Source organism: Pezoporus occidentalis, unplaced genomic scaffold, assembly GCF_034315485.1.
Source record: "Pezoporus occidentalis ecotype Australia unplaced genomic scaffold, CSIRO_AGI_Poc_V1 ctg7, whole genome shotgun sequence".
Taxonomy (NCBI): Eukaryota; Metazoa; Chordata; class Aves; order Psittaciformes; family Psittacidae; genus Pezoporus; species Pezoporus occidentalis.
This window is the reverse complement of record NW_026916052.1, coordinates 7,499,654-7,514,571: the sequence shown is the minus strand read 5'-3', so window position 1 is coordinate 7,514,571 and position 14,918 is coordinate 7,499,654. Positions and strand designations below refer to the sequence as shown.

The 14,918-nt window shown below is 38.2% G+C and overlaps 1 long non-coding RNA gene across 1 annotated transcript; it reads right to left on the bottom strand.

Annotated features, from left to right (window-relative positions):
- Positions 1 to 346: 346 nt before the first annotated feature.
- Positions 347 to 13,162, bottom strand: LOC134175672 (uncharacterized). Its single transcript, XR_009969099.1, has 2 exons — positions 12,967 to 13,162; positions 347 to 902 (listed from the first exon to the last, which is right to left on the bottom strand). It is a non-coding gene; the product is annotated as an uncharacterized LOC134175672 (long non-coding RNA).
- Positions 13,163 to 14,918: the final 1,756 nt, after the last annotated feature.

The following is a 14,918-nucleotide window of genomic DNA, read 5'->3' as shown; positions in this document are numbered from 1 at the left end:
GCTCTCCCCAGACCAAGATGGCATCTGTTCCCATGGGGAGGAGTCCAAGGTCAGTCATTTGCAGAGAGAAGAATCTGCAAAAGCAGTTTATAACAACGGAGAAACCAAAAGTTCAAGACACTTGACTGTCTCTTATCTTTGCCCATGCAGACGCATAATAGGACCAATAGGGCCTTTATTCCTGATTTTTTCCATGCTTACATCCACTGTGATTTTTCTTGTATGGTGCAGGGCTGGGAGCTGGACTGGCACAGGCAGCACTGGCACAATCAAGTCTTACAGCCCTTGAGAAAAACTTACACATTTGCAGAGACATTTCACCAAGCAAAGAGATAATAATCTGCTATGACATTTATTGGTACATGTTTTATTGTGTTTAAAGTAAATGTCAAAACTGTACATAAGAACACAGCAAGCTACAATGCTGGACAATATCTTACATGCCCACGGTATGGATGCTTACCCATACATTTGCCTTGTTTCCTCCATATTTCTCAGGTATTATGTTGAATTTTATTTTTCTGTCCTAATCTGGGCTTCCCTTTGAGGGGAATCTTGCTCCTTCTCATCTATGGGGAACTTCTCCCACCCAAACCTCTCCTTTCCCCCTGATGATGTGGCAGTGATCAGCTGCACATGTTGTAACAGGTCACTTGTTGGTGACTGAAATTCACTAGCATAAAATAAGTACAAACCAAATGTGGCAATTGCATACATTGAATTTAAATGAACTGTCAACAGTCAGCTTGGAACACAGGTAGGAGCTAACTTTGTCCAGTACAATGAAGAGAATATGTTGTTTGTCCGGTTGTAACATTCAGCCTAAAATGATCTCAGACATCCTCTGCTCCTGCCCTGCAACAAACCTGAAACTCAGTTCATGTTGTTGGCAACTGTGCTTTCTAGAAATAAAAAAACAAAAAAAAAATGCTTATTACTTTCTTTCCTGTAAAGGATGTGTTTTTAGGAAATCACAACAACTGAAACTGTTCCACTTCTTAAAAGCACTTGTGTGCTTTTGGATAAAGTCCCATTTAATAGAGGTTTTATTTTCCTTGGAAACAACTTGACGTTAAATTCTTACAGGCAGAAGCTACTGGCCTTTGCATTAGGACATGCTGGCCAAGCCATGCTGTAATGAACTATTTTTATTTTCTCCTTCCTTTTCTGACACGAGGTCATGCCACGTTCTTCCCTGTTGAGCTAGCAAAAAAGCTTCCCAGCACCACAATCCTCTGTGCAACTGTTGCCCAGGTTCTTGTCCAGCCTCCTCCCTGCTTCTGGAATTTCAGACTATCGGGTTATGCAGATTTACCTCTTAAGACATTATGCTTTTTTCTGGAGGAGACTGAAACAATACAACCTTTAGCTCTGCTGCTTCTTAGCTATAGACATAAGGAGGAGGTATTTGTGTAAGAAAAGATCTGAATTGGCTGCCTAGGGTGACAGGAAGGAGAGATCTGTCTACCTAAACGTAGAACATTGCAGAAGATGTCCTTTTGGACAATTACAGCAAATATCCCTTTCCTCTTACCCTGCAATCATGCCTCCATGTGTGGGAACAAACCTGGTGACAGAGCGCTAAGGCAATGCTGAAGAAAGCATGAGCTCTACAGTGTGGCCCCTTAATCATGTGCCAACCTTCCAGATTTGGAGGCTTGCAAATGCCTTTTTAAGGTTTAGCCCTACATTTGCAAATTAAATGCATGCTTAGGTACCCTGTGAAAGAGTCCTTGATGTTCAAAGGCATTGTGCAAATGCAATTCCTATGCTGCACCTGGACTTCACATTAACAGAGCAAAACATGACCGCTTGATCTAGAGAGCTAGAAACAGATTTAGCTGTCCATGTTGGAAATCCGTCCAGAAAGCATATTGGCTGTAATCACCCTTTACACAGGGTAATTATTTGTGTTTGAAAAATGTCGTTTCTTTCAATGACCTTATCTACTGCTAAAAAGAAGGGAGGAAATTGGGTTATACTGAAGCAGCATCCAGGCTTTCATTCACATTCAAGGATATTTGGTATTGTTATGATAATATGCTTGGCAAATAGAGCATGTAGCTGGATTGGAAAACTATTTAAAATTCAACAGCTTGGCTGTGTGGCTTATTCAATGAATTGTTCCTCACACAAGCAGGATTTTTTTCATCCACTTTTAGCAGACCTACTTTTAGTGATCAGAATAGCGATTTATCTATGTGCATCTTAAGCAAGAACTCTAAGTTAAGCTATGGCTAGAGCTCCTTTGGAAAGCTTTGCTAGCCAAACCACATCATTAAAAACCCTCATAAAGATATAAATATAGGAGTAAATAACGTACATAGAAGTGCAGCTTATGCTGGGCAGGGCATGGGCAGTATCTGCATTAACATGAACTATTCTGTAACTAAATCTACTTTGGGATGTTTTTGTCAGTTTCACTGAATCAGAGCAAGTAAGGTGGAAAAGTCTACCAGTTCAGTTATATTCTAAACAGGTGGAAATAATTTTGAGGACTGAGAATCCTTCAGAAGAGAATTTTACTCCATGCAAATAAAGGCTTCTTATTTTCTTGTTCTTGCTGCGATGGTGGTATAAGGTCATGGGGAAGACAAGGTTTATAGATGGAGTTAACATTTTGTGTTAGATCAACTAGTATAATTGGAAAAATTAAATGTGTTTTTGTGCACACAAGCCCTTCTTTCTGTCTGAAAGCTCATCTAGTTTTTCCATCCATGCCAGGTGGGCTGATAAAGGTGATAGGCTGAGTTAATAAAGGATGATAGTAGGAGAATCAAGACAAGGGTGAGACAGAGCAGGCTGGTCCATATGCACTTTAAGAGCATATTATTTACTTTTAGGCCTATATGTCTTGTATAGGTCTACTCAGGTTACTAAAATCTGATCTAATCTGAACTATTTAATTCCATTTTATAAGAAATATACAGAAGCCAACACTGTTGATATAATCTTGAAATTACACATCAACTAGAACTATTTCAGTGCTGTGTTTTTGTTTTTTTATTTTAAGTTATTAATTTTCTAAGAAAAATAGGATTTGTAACAGATCATTACTTTGTCCCTAATGGAAGTGATCTCATGCACAGAACACCAAACTGCTGACTGGATTTAATCCAAACATTTTAAACAAGAACATCTGGTTGAAAGAGGATAATGCTAGAAAATTTCGTTTTAAGAACAAAACAGTGTTTTGAACAATACTGTGGCTTATATACAGTAGCTCCTGAAAAGAAATAAGTACAATAATGGTTTTGGGTTTTTTAACTGCATTTAAATCCACCAGGAACTTTCTAGAATCTTTATAAAAAGTATTTGCATATTTCACATTTAGAACCATGATAAACCAAAAAACTTGGTTCACAGGCAAGGGTGAGACTGACAACACAACAATTCAATTGAATAATAAAACTAGTTCCTGAGGCTCTAGTATCCTTACCCCTACCTTGGAGAAAGGGGTTATGAGGAAGGTATAAAATCCTTAATATAACACTGACCTGTCAAATATTTCTGTTTTCTATAAAGAACTAAAACTACAGAGTTATGCATCCTGTGCCTTCTAAACCAGGATATAACAGAGAAATATGCAGCCTATTATAATACATTGCATTGCCCTAATGTCAAAATAGAATGGAAAAAAATACAGTCAGAAAAAGAAATAATCTATCTAGTTCTCTACTGAATTTTGTAAAATTATGCTAAAAACAGCCTGGGTAAGCAAATCACCCTTTGTCAAATTCTTCTGATTTTCCAAGTAATTTCATCTCTCCATTTCTTATGATTTTCATATGAGAAAAAAAAAAGGAAAAATATCTACACACTTAATCTCAGCTATTTAGATGTAGTCTCATAGCAAAAATAGCAGAAAAAATGAACATAGAAACAAATGAAAGATCTAGTTGAAGTTTTATCAGTTTCTAATATACACCTGTGAGATTATTAAGCACAGCACATGTGAAACCATAGACAATAGCAATTAAGATGAAACAGGGGTAATATTTTTAGGGGAGTGGTATGGACAGTTACTTTTGTAATGTCTTCATGCATTGAGTTTGAAAGCTTTGTTAAGTGAAGTAATAGAGAACTTTTAGCCTTGCATCTTTATGAGACAATGAAGTCAAGACACTTGCAAACTTCATGTTGGACTACTGCTACTCTTCTAACAATATGAGTGATGTAAGTACAGTGCTATTCAATCAAATAAGATAATCAGAGTCTACTGGGTATGTCTTCTAATGAATATTGCAGATAAATATGCATATGAAGTGGATACTTTTAACAATAAAAACCTGCAAGCTTGGTTGTTCAGTTAGAAAAAAACTGTTGCAGTAATGTTCTCTCTGGTATATACCATCTGCTTAGCTCTTGTCAAGATAATGAGCATGGTAACAACTTTTAGGGTTTTACTTTGTTATAAAACAATAATACCTGTTCTATGCCATTATTCTTTTTCTACTGTACAATGTACATTTACTATAATAAATCTAATACCTTCTACACACATTTTTAGGGAATAACTATGCAATTGCTCTTTTTCATCTGTACAGAATATTCAATGTGGGAAATAACTGTGGTATTTACTCAAAAGCATTTCAGCTCTACTGAATCAGCAAAAGTAACAAGTGATGACATGGAATAAAAGACAACAACTTTTTAACAGATAATATTACACAGCCAAATTGGCTTTAGGACTGGGATGATACAGCACACTTCTTGCCATATGTGTTGTTGCAAACAATAAAGGTTTTCTCATTGGAATTTGCAAAACAGATGTTGAAGAGGAAAAACAAGAGTCAGGCTGGCCTTTGATATCTTTGTTGACTCTGCAGGAAAACGAATGAAGCACGCATCTTTAAAAAAAGTAGATTAATGTGGCTGAACCACAGACAGCAAAATTCACTGCTCAAACAGTTTGAAGTCCTTAAAAATGATTTCTATCTATTCTCTGCTCTCTAAGGAGAAGGATGATGAAAGCCCTGTGCAATGGATATTTGAATCTGGTCCAGGGTGCTTGTTATTTAAACACATGGTGAAAGTTTTTCCTGGGACTATGAAAGCAGATGATTTTCTAGGTGTATTGGCATTTCTAGACAGCTTGTCAGTCTTTTTCTTAAATATGATACTTCATTATATTGTCAGAAATAAAAGCAATACTACTTATGACATATTGTGGGAGAAGTAGTAATAGTTGGATACAGGGATAGCTATGATGGATTGGGCTACTAAGGAAAGAATGTGCCAGTGCAAAATGAAACATTAAAATAGCTGTACTGAGATTTGATGTCTCTTTAGTTTAGCATTATAGGGCATGGCAAAGACTCAAATGCATTACAGCTTCTCTGTTTTCTTTTCCTCCGTTGCAAGTCTTAAATTATCATGGAGCAGTAAAATGTATGTATCTTAATAGCTAATGGGAAAAGCCTTCATTAGCTTCGACATGGTGCATATTCTTCACTTCCACCCTATTTACTGGTCAGAGAAGTGGGGAGTGGAAGCATTTCTTGTGCCTTCCAGCAAGTAAAGTAGGTGAAAAGGTGCTTCTAAAGTTGTAGTCACTGCTCCAAGAAATTCTTACGTATTTGAGCAATGTGGTCTAGTGGAAGGTGTCTCTGCCCATGGCAGGGGGGTTGGAACTAGATGATCTTTGAGGTCCCTTCCAACCCAAACCATTCTATGATTCTATAATTCTATAAATTCTTTCCAAATAGGGCAGAAAATTTACAGCTAGACTGGGATCGTTTAAGCAAATCACTTTAGGCTGCCTAGGTAATTCTATGGGGATTGCAGTTGCCACTTCAGAAAGGACTCAGTCTCCTTCATATCCTGTAGCTTTCCTACCAGCCCTATCCACATGTCTTAAGGACCTGAAGATTTCTAAATTGCCCTAGCCATCTGTCTGGGGGCAGTTAAACCATACCTCCGATGTTTACACACTGAGACAAGGTGGGTATACTAAGGATCTGACACCATTTTTACTTCTCATTGTCATTTGTTGTCAGCAGTAGTGCTGAAAAGCTTTGCAGACTTGCCTCAACCTACCAAATGGAGAAGTATTTGAGCTTGCCATCTCATATGTTACTACACCGTGGGTACTCCAGTTCTCAGACTCAGTAGCACTTCTGAATTTGCCATACACAAACATGAACAAAAAGTATTTTCCATTTCCACCTACCCATGGGAAAATCATGCCTAACACTGACTATCAACTTCTAAACCTGAAGGGTTCTTTGTTCACTCTTCCCTTCCACCTGCATAGCATCCAGAGGTGAAAATAACCCATGCTTGGCAATTGCCATGATGGCTGTTAGGAAAGTTCAAGAGCATGGAGACTACCAGACCCATGTACTGTTGAATGAAAAGCATTCACAGTCCAAAGCCACCAATGGAGAGCCTGTCTCCCATGATCTAGCTTGATATCTTCATGACCCATGGGGACCCCTGAGAGAAATCTTAATGTGTGGCCATAATAATGTATGATGTCAGTGAAAATATTAAGAGTGCAAAAGACCTAGAAGAATACAACCTCAATGAGACCTAGGAACAGGTGTGAGATTCAGCTGATCAGAGAACTGGATGTTTTGAATGTGTACTTCACCCGTTTTTATTGTAGAATGCACTGAAATACATACTGAAAGAGCATACTGAAAGAGCTGTCAGTATGGCTACTTATCAGAGTGCTAGTTTGCAGTGATTTATAATGCATTGTGTTTTATTCTGATAGGACAAGGGGTAATGGGTTAAAACTTAAACAGGGGAAGTTTAGGTTGTATATAAAAAGGAAATTCTTTACTGTGAGGGTGGTGAGGCACTGGAATGGGTTGCCCAGGGAAGTTGTGAATGCTCCATCCCTGGTGGTGTTCAAGGCCAGGTTGGACAGAGCCTTGGGTGACATGGTTTAGTGTGAGGTGTCCCTGCCCATGGCAGGTGAGTTAGAACCTGATGATTTTAAGGTCTTTTCCAACCCTAACTATTCTATGATTCTGTGATTTCAAATATGCATATTGCTTTCCAGGAGAGGGCAGTCCATTCCCAGGATCAGTTGGCTCCCATCACGTTCTTCAACCAAGAAGTGTTAACTAGAAACTGGCAAAGTTTCTTTGGTGAGGCATAACCAAGATCCCATATTAGACAAAACTCTCTTGGACAAGGCAAACTGAAGGTTCATCACTGTCTCCCTGAAGAAGAAAAAATATGAATATGCTAGTGATAGTACATCATTAATCAGTAATGTGCAAAACGGAGGCACAGAAGTGGAGTGAATATATCACCACAGCTGTAAAAGGACAAATAAACAGCATGACCTGAACTTTGGCTAGGGAAGACTTCTCCCTATTACACAATTATTGTAAATCTTTATGCTATAAAGCCATAAATGCTCTAGAGACAGACATGAACTAAAACTGGGCTTATATTTCATGTAATTTCATACTTCAATTCATTTCTTTTCATTACTTTTCATACTTGTATTTCATATTTTTATAGAACAATGTGAGAAGTTATTTCTGCAAACAGCATGTAATGAGTCAGACTGTTTTCTTCACTTAGAATTCCTGTCCTCCCTCTACCCTTCTCTGTCAGATATGTGATTCATCCAAAAGAGCTTTGAACTCTGCTCTGAAGTAAAAAACAGAGTAGCCACATCAACAGGATACAGCAGCTGAAGTAATTAGCTTTAACAGCATCTGGCACAGACACTCCCGAGCTTGTCTGAGATAGTATGCTAATGTATTATATTTCATGGTTACTGAAATCCATAAAAGATACTGGTTTCTCTCCTGACATGGTGCAGCAGCACTAGCGTGGTGCTCAACAGGAGTCAGTGAGTCCTCTGCAGCAGCTCAGGTTATCAGCTGACATGAGTTTACCTGCAGCAGTTGTTGTACTTCATTGAAATCTGCACTGCAGAAGATCAGTGTAACAAACTCAAGGAAGGAGAAGGTGATTTCTTTAACAGAGGAGTTGATATTACCTATTCAAACTCATTCATTCGTAAATTTTATCTGCTCACATTCCTACACCCACATGCCCCCAAGCACTTCTTGGCACTATGTCCCTACAGATCCAGTCGGTCTACCCAGGATCACAAGGGATGCTGGCTCCTGAGTCCTCATCATGTCTCTGGGTTTATTTTTTATTAGCAATGGCTGATTAGTCTTTGGACAGATCTTTTACATCATTTGGGAGTCAAGAACTGTAATGAGGTGGTCTTTTCCTACAGCGTGTCTTCCTGATTGGTTAATAGAAAAAATAATGACATCATGTAGTGTGCAGTCATGTAGTTCAAGTGCTAGAAAAGGAAGGACTAGGCACCTTTCAGCTAGGAAAAGGAAGGACTGTGTACCTTTCAGCTCTTTTAGATGGAGTGTAGAGCATACATCACCTTAGTAATAAACTAAAAACTGAACTAAAAATACTAACAAAGAACTTTTATTTACTTAGTGAATCAAGGAGAAACTTGAGATACATATAATAATATAGGCAATCAGTGAATATATTCAGGACCAAAGAACTTGAAAAATAAACTCCTAGGAGCAATATACTTTCTACAGGTTTGCGATATGGATAGAAAAAGGTAAGCTTACCCAGTGCATTAGGATGAAGAACTTCATACTACAGAGTTGAAGGACAGAGGCGTTCATTGCAAGGGAAGTGTACTGGCTGTTTTATATTAGGAAGGTGTTACTAGGTTACAAATACGTGCGAAACTTGGAATTTGATCTCAGTTCACTATATTAGCTGGAAATTGGACCTAGATCTTTTCTGTATTATTTTTAGTGCATTTGCTATCTCACCATCTACCCATAATACAGTCAAATCCACTTTCTACAAGCTCCTTCAGAATCTGAGACAAGTGCTGAAGACGTGCATTTTATAGGCAGAGGGATGTATCCTCCACAAGGCAGCAGTGACCACAGAACAGTTCCCTCCTACTTTACAGCAGCTGACTAGGTGGACAACCATAAATACTTATGGCACATTAATACACACGCAGAACAAAGACTAAGTTTGAGAACTTTTTTCTATTGCAGTACTTTTAATAGTAAGTACTATTGCAGAGTGAATGTTTTGTTAGCTGCGTTGTCCTTTGTCAGAAAATTTTACCTTTCTCCTCCCCTTCCTTTTCATTGAGAGTTTTGCTCCTGTGAACTTAAGGAAGGGCAAGGGTTTTTGTTTGTCTGTGCCTTCTGGCGTCTCCCTTGCCCTGGTGCACTCCCTAATCCTAAATCATCTGCCATTCTTGCCAGACCTTTAGTGTGACCTGCCATACTGCCAGGATCATGCCGTCTCTTACTGAGTCAGAAGTACACAGAAAAGACTGTCTTCATTTCAACACTATATCTACAACCCATCTCAGAGGGTGATCTGTGTCCATGTCCCACACTGGATGTATTACTAGAAATCTTCAGATTATTGAGACACGTGGATGGGGCTGGTAGGAAATACAAGCAGTCTTTTCCTTGTCCTACACTCATCCCAGTGCTAGAATGTTCTTGCAGTGATCCTCATCCTTCCAGCCCATCTGGTAATGACTTCAAGTATCAGCATGTTTTGTCTGTTGAAGATGAGACAAAGACTACATCTATACTAGTAAACTAAACATGGCCAGGGTCTGTACTTGCACACTAATCCATGATTGTGCAAGCTGTTAGCCCAAACCCCAGCGTAACTCTGACCAATCCTGGCTATTGTGGTCTCCCACAGGGTGAAGATGTAGTCTGGGGGCTGACAGAGTCTAGGGACTTTGCCAGCAGGCAGCGTAACTGTCCATTTTGTTCTTGATAAAACCTAGCAAATGTTTGTAGAGATTTAACTGGAGGCTGTACAAATGTTCTGACTGGCTGAGTAATGCCTGAATGATGTAGTATTCATCTTTGCTGACATTCATTAGAACATATATACAACTGCAGAAAATACCGGGTTGTTTTTCACTCACATTGGAACTGAACCGTATCTATCCCAAGTAGGAGCTTACCATAAAATTAAAAAGATTTTATTTTTCATTATCAGAACCTGAGAAAACAACAAGTGAGTCTTCTATAATTTTTAGGTCCAAGGAGCCATGAGCACATATGCATGCGAATTTAAGTAGGGATTCCTATCTAGCAATTGAACTATTGAACTATTTCCTCACATAAGTGTTTGCACTATGAAAGCTGGATAGGACAGTGAAGGGAACTGTCTTCCTCTCCCCAAGCATTTTAAAGATCTCAATTAATTTCTTCATCTTAAATCAGAACAGTGACAAAGTCTCCAACAGTTCCACAAACAGAAACCTTTCACACACAACAAAAAAGTGTGACTTGGGATGGAATAGAAAATAAGAGATGAGCTGTTAGCAGGTTTGAACAGAGATTTATGTGGGAAGAAGTAATGATACACTGGAAGGATTTAAGGAAAAATGACAAATGAGAAAGCTGTTGAAGACAGGAATCAGTTAACTATATTAGTCTTCTCGTTTCCATTCCAGTTTACAACGAAGGGCAGGCTTGCTAACCATTGTGATTGCTTTGCCATATGAAATACTGTCCCAGCCACTGATAAATGCTAAACTGCTCTATTCTTCCATCTATTGCTCCCTAAAGCACTTTAAAGGCTATTGCAGCTCTTTCAAATATTTATAAAGAAACAGTTTTGGAAAGCAGACAGCTATTCTGCCATATGTCTGAATGGCTGTGCTTCAGTATGTTCTTGAAGAGTAATGACAACTCTTCAATTTTTTCAGGACAATTTAAAAGGGCTCTCTTCATTTACATTTAGTCCACAATTTGAGTATAACAAAAACATGACTAAAGCGTAATTTTTAACGTTTGGACACGTGATTTTTTTTTTTTATCAAGGATATTCCCTTCTACTTTAAAGTACTGTAAGGCAGCTGGGTGGAAAGAGAAGGCAACTGGGTGGAAGGAGAAAGCAATTGCCTAACAATGCAAAAACCACAAAACAAACATACATATTTGGGAAATCCCTTGCTGTTCTGTTGTGATGATGTGGCATCATCAGGCTCCATGCTTGGCATTTCTTTCCTCTGACAGTAAAAGAAACTGTTCTATGGTAATCCAAGCCTGTCTCTCCTGATAACACTCCTCTGATCTTGAAGACTGCATTGACATATCACTATCTGTAATGAACAGCAGAAATCAATACCTTAATTAATAAATTTTAATAATAACACCCAAAACCTTCAGGAAAGTGAGTTAGAAAAATCAGACATATTGGTAAGCAGTCACAGGAATGTTTGGGAATAAAGACCAGAAGGCATTTGTAAGGGTGTCTGGAACAATTTCGTGCAACAGATGGTACTTGGTACGAGCACTTGCATTTCAATTTCACTTCTGCACACTGCATTTGTTTGCATCAGGGAAGCAAAAACTTCACATACAGCCCTAACATTTGTTCAAATGTAATTTTTCATTACTTACATTTAGGAGATTAATGTGCAGGATTTTAAAAAATTGATTGCTATCCTTCTATTTTTTTTTCCTTTCATCCTCATTTTCACCTTCCACCCACCCTGTCAATACATCCAAAAGGAGATGTGGTGCCAGTATTTTGATTATATCTTTAGTTGCGTTCACTTCTGGTATGTTCTTATATTTACTTACATTTTAAAAGAAACCTACAACTCTCTAGTGTAAAACCATCAACATCAGTTTTCCTGTTACCAAGAGGCCCTACTTTCTATCCATGGCTGAGATAACTTTGCAGCATGCACACAAGATCAACGAACACTCAATGGTACTGAGCAGAGTTTTAGGAGAGATTTTTACAACACAAATGATGAACTTCCATTATATTTTGTGTTTCTGTAGCATAGCTGTATTTCACACATCCCCCCCATTTTCCCAGGGTTTTTTGATGCTGTCTCTGGACACTGAGGAATGCCATAATACTGCCATCATGTTATGTTGGTGGTAGCATAGCACCAGGGCCTCTTCTTACCATCTGGGCTCCTATAATGATTTATATCTACGCTCCTGAAATAGATACATAGAGTGGAAATAACAGCATTCTAGAAATCTGAAACCAGCTGTTGTATGAAGATATAAAGTATTTTCCTAACCTGTTTAATATTAGTCTTATTTACTGGGTAGTTATCATCACATATAAAACATCATCCCATGTTGCTGTTCATTCACAACAGAGATACATTATTTCAATAAACTACTGTTTTGGAAGTGATCAACAAACCCTGTAACAAACAGGGTCTTTTGCTGGCCTTTATATGATTAGTTTTTCATGTTTCAACTTGTCTTCTTTGCACTTGCAGTTAAACATGCCTACTCTGCCTTACGTATACTGGCAGCTGACCACTAATACTGGCTCCTATTCAATATGCTGACCAGTTTCAGGGGGCTTTTGCACTGGACCAGTTATGGGGAGACATACTCTGACTTTTGTGGGGAGGATTTTGCCCTGATAATATATTTTCAAACATAATTGGACTTCTGAAGGGTGTTCTGCACTTCCTTTTAACAGCAATCAGGCAGAAATATGACCAAGACGAACATGATCCCACACCACCAGGCTCAAGAGCATAGTCTTGATAGATTGAATGAGCAGCAGCACTGGACAGGAAAATGTGAAAAGTCAGCTGGAAGAACAAAGTTGGAGAAAGCAGGAAAAAGTGAGGGTAAGAGGCAAGAATAAGGTATGAGCAGGAGCACTGCAGGGTACAGCGAAGTAGAGAAATCCAACCCTAAGGAGAAGCCAAACCAAAGTCTGTTCTACGTACAGTAACTGGACTTTATCAAACTACATTTTAGTGGCTGGGTTATGCTACAAGTCCAAAAGAACAAATGAAGCCTTATCAATAAAAATGCTCTAAATTCACATGTAAAGCAAATCCCTCATTCAAAATGAAACAAACACAGAATATGAATATTCTCTCCTCCTTAAATATCTCACAAAAGAAAATAAATATCATGATAGAGAAGATAGTGGGGAGAATTGAAGGAAGAAACATACATATTCTGGCCTTTACACTCTGGGATGCCACAGTAATCTAATCTGGTAGCAGGATTGGTTGTGAAACACCATGGCCTATTTCCATTCCCGTCAGGACTGCTGCAGTAGTTTTCTTCAACTCCACATGAGTGAAAATTTTATGTGTGATGCACTAATAGAAAGAAAAATACCATTACAGATTAAGCAATTGTTTATTTTCCTTTTTTCCAAATGTTTGTGGCTAGTTCATGCAACCTGAAAGCCAAGAAAATGGATACACCTCTTGTGGATCTGTGTCTCTGCCTGAGCATTTTTCCATAAGATAAGCTGTCATAAAAAGCCTCTCTATCACCACTGGAATGACCCAAAGAACCACCAGCCTCATGTCCACAGTTCACAGGAAATTCAGCAGTCTTAAAGGGCAACAGTACTCCTCTGTATTTTCATGCAGCTGATCTATTTCACTTTTATTGCCATATCAATCGTTTCTAACTTACAAGGTTCAAATGCAGAACTATGACTTTTTTTTTTTTGGAAGATACAGAAAGAGGGCACTGATTAAACAAGAGTGGATTTCCAGTAACATGAATGTCAGACCTGTGTGAATCTACCTGAAGAGCAGATATACTTTCCTGCATGCTTCTCATATATCAACAATAACATATTAGCAGTGAAAAAGCTTATCAGAATAATGATACTATTTCAGTTTAATTTTTCATGTATTACTTTCTACCTAAACAACAAAATCCTGACCCCATTTAAGAACTAAATTTTCATTGCGGCATTTTTTCCAAGTGAGTGTTTAGATTGAACAACGACCACAAAAACTAGAAGCATATGATACCATTTTAATCAAAATGGGACAAATTACATGGTGTCTTAAAAGATATCTGTCTTGCTTATTTTTGTAGTAAGAGATAAAAGTCAGAGTGAGAGAGATGTTGAGGAAACGATTATAAATTAACCTCAGCAATAAGTAACTGCCTTTGATAAACTATAGTATAAATTGATTAAATCACTCTATTAGTTTAGAACTGTTCATTCATAATATTTAGACAAATACGAGAAGAACAAACTTTGACGTGTGGTGTGTGCTACCTGCCCACCTCTGGCATCACATCCCATTCTGAGTTCTGTCTTTTATTCCCCTGTAATCCTCCCTCTTTCTTTTCTTGCATTCTAGAAGATAAACCGAAACAAAATACATTGACGATGAATCAATGTCAATTTACATGTGTCTTACCTGACATTTTGCACTTCTGCTATAACATAGTGAATTTCAAGCCTCAAACATGCACAAACATGCATGTTATTCCACTATCATCAATAAAAGAAAATCAAAGGTATTAACAGAGTTAAAACTTATTAACTTATACATGGAAACTCATTAAAGGTGTCCTGTTATCAACAGGAAAACCCTAAGAGGGGACAGAATATGAGGAGCAATAGGCCATTTTGTTCAAACTCGTCTCCTGCTAGAGTTTCTGACAGAGTGTGACTATCTGCAACTTCCCATGGAGTATTTGTGCTAAAATGTTATTTCTTTCATGTGTATTAATGGTGTCAAACAATAAAGCTCATTCTTCTGGAAGTGGTACAGGGTAGTGCTGCTGAATAGGTAGTGAGAAACACACGAGAAGGCAGGGAAAGACCTTCAGCAGTACAGAGTACTGCTTCTTAAGACAAATACTAGCTTAGTGGATGGCAGAAGGGTTTTACCAATCAATGCCCTGAGACTTCGCACTATTCCATTTTAGATCTCACTTGTATTTTTCTAGCATGTTAGATCCTTATCTTGTAAACGCCTTCTTCAAACAGGTGATATGACGATAAATATATGTAGTTATGAATTAATCATATGTGATAGCAAGGAGGTCCTTGGAAGCATGTAGATAGTGAGGCAGAACACTTCTCTTGACACCCCCTTACAGGATTATGAAGCAATGAATTTGTGAGCCATCTGTGACTCCATC